The following is a 2,667-nucleotide window of genomic DNA, read 5'->3' as shown; positions in this document are numbered from 1 at the left end:
TCTGTGTGGGGAAAAAAGTACAGTTAGCAGGTAGGAGGTAGATTTTTCAATTGGAACAAAGCTCCTCACCAATGAAGCTAGGAAAAGTAAGGTAAACAGCCAGTGTGATGGCAAGGACTGTTACAGAAATATCAACGCTATTCTTCAGGCCTAAGACTGGAATTGTAGAGATAAAAATATAAGTGAAAACCTTCATCTTGGGGACGGTTTATTAATACTTTATTTCAATATGTGCCAGGCTGAGGCAATTATTGGGGAATTTTTCTGTCTTCTCCAAGTCCATCCTGGTTTTATGTGGCCTAGAGCAGGGTGCTAATTGTCTCCTATGAGCTGCACATCGTTATCTTACGTATGGGGAAAACTTGGAAAAATGAGTCCCCAGGGAAAGTAGCACCCTTTGAGGAAACAATCCCTTATGGCATCACAATATCTGTCCTTATTCTATGCCTGCTATTGGTTTCTCACTCACTATGTGCTGGATCTTATAGTTTTTTTCACTGTATTGGTACTTTAATTTGTTGTATTTCTTGTGGCCTGCTGTGGTGTCATGCTGGTGAAGTTCTCTCCTATCTGCAGGATACACAGGGTTCAGGCTGGCGAACGGCTCTGACTCCTGCTCTGGCCGAGTGGAGTTACAGTGGCTCTTCAGGGACTGGGGGACAGTGTGTGACCTGTACTGGGATCTGAGAGATGCCAGGGCTCTCTGCCAGCAGCTGGGCTGTGGAGAGGCTGTAGCAGCACTAGGACAGGCCTGGTTTGGACAGGGCAGTGGACCAGTAAGGGCTGATGTGTTTGAGTGCAAGGGCAATGAGAGCCGTCTCTCACACTGCGCTGTCTCTACATGGGGGAGAGCAGGGTGCTCTCATGGACAGGACGCAGGAGTCATCTGCTCTGGTGAGAATCGTGTATTTAAAACACAGTGACACTCCCTCTGCTTACACACAGAAGCACACTGTTTTCATTATTGAATATCTGCTCTGTTACACACTCCCAGTTATGTAAGAGATGCAAAGATGAAAACATATATTCCTTAAAATGTGAGTGTGTTTTAAACATGTCATATCTATCTCAAATATTCCCTAAGGTGTTATTAGGTTGTTATTTATTTTCTGATGGATAGATGCACAAATACACTGAGGACTAAAGCTCAGTTTTATATTTATGTTGATATCAATGCTCTAAAAGATTAAAGAAAGTTCTGTACCTCAGTATCCTGTAATTAACATCTGACCTGCTTAATTAGTTTAATTAATAGAGCCCAATTAAACAGGAGCCTGAAAAGAAAGTGAGTCTCAGAAAGTCAAAGTTTACAGATGTTATGTGCAGTTGAGCCCCACACACAGCTGACATTCCACTGGTGAAACATCACTCCTGTGGACAGAAATGAGCTCCTTTCTTCTCTTTTACAGACTCAAATATGACCAGAGATTCACCTGGAGCAGGTAAAGAGAGAATGAGGACTGTCTTAATCACATCAGTGCTGTTTTATTTGTAGTTTCATTTCTGGTGTTAAATTGCTCCTCTCACACAAGGTTAACAGTCTGATTTCTCTCTCTCTGTTTGTTTCACAGACTTCCTTTCTTCAGCTCTTCCCTCTTCCAAAACACCAGGTATGAATAAGCCCCTGTTCTGTATCTCCAGGGCTCTCAGTGTGTGCTGATGTCTCTGTTGCTCAGTGGAATCCCAGATCAGTCAGTGAGGCAACAGCTGTGTGTGTGCAGTTTTTTCTGTGTGTCACAAACACACTCGGGTCTTTGGGATCTACAGGAAACACATCTATCTGAATACTGCAATTTGACACTGGTGGAGCTATTGTCTCTATGCCCAACAGTGGGTCAGAAAAAATAACTTATCTGGTATACTGTTTATGAACAATGTGGAATATGTTAAACTTACTGTATATATTATATATAATATTATATATATATACTGCTTATGAACAATTTGTTACAGTAAGTGTATATATTAAATTAATCAAAAGTCAAGAAACACTGTACTTGAACTGTATCTGCTGTGCCTAGTGGGCCAACTTGTAACAGGAGGTCATGGTGATCTCTTAGAACTCCTGATCTCTGACCCCTGACCTCTAATTTTCTGGTCCTAGATCAGCTATCCCTTAGGCTGGTTGGGAGAGGAGATGATTGTGCTGGGAGGCTGGAGGTTTATCACAATGGCTCCTGGGGGACAGTCTGCGATGACTCCTGGGAACTGGCAGACTCTCAGGTGGTGTGCAGGCAGCTCCAGTGTGGGACGGCCCTCAGTGCCCCAGTGCCAGCCTCCTTCAGCCAGGGAACTGGACCCATCTGGCTGGACGAGGTGGGCTGTCTGGGGAATGAGTCGTCCCTGGGGGAGTGTCCCTCAGCATGGTGGGGACAGCACGACTGTGGACACAAGGAGGATGTGAGAATCCTGTGTTCAGGTAAGGGGAGATAATTAAAATTACAATGATTCAGATAATTTAATCCCACATTGTGGATATGGCTTGCATCTAGAGTGCCTAGATATGTTTGACTTGTGAGGATGTGAGAATCTTGTGTTCAGTAAGTTAGTTAAGTAAAATAATCCATATTCTTAAATTCCACGTTGTGGATATGGTTTGCATCTGGAGTGCTTAAATACATCTTATTGAGGAAAAGACTGAGCTGGATGCAGAATTAATTTTAAAAT

General features: G+C 43.2%; 1 long non-coding RNA gene across 1 annotated transcript; it reads left to right on the top strand.

The window, feature by feature from the left end:
• The first annotated feature begins 616 nt into the window (after positions 1-616).
• Positions 617-2,186, top strand: LOC138242380 (uncharacterized). Its single transcript, XR_011191534.1, has 4 exons — positions 617-894; positions 1,410-1,442; positions 1,572-1,610; positions 2,105-2,186. It is a non-coding gene; the product is annotated as an uncharacterized lncRNA (long non-coding RNA).
• The last annotated feature ends 481 nt before the right edge of the window (positions 2,187-2,667 follow it).

This window comes from Lepisosteus oculatus, chromosome 14 (assembly GCF_040954835.1).
Source record: "Lepisosteus oculatus isolate fLepOcu1 chromosome 14, fLepOcu1.hap2, whole genome shotgun sequence".
Taxonomy (NCBI): domain Eukaryota; kingdom Metazoa; phylum Chordata; class Actinopteri; order Semionotiformes; family Lepisosteidae; genus Lepisosteus; species Lepisosteus oculatus.
Note: the sequence above shows the minus strand (reverse complement) of the source record. Positions and strands in the feature narration are given on the sequence as shown.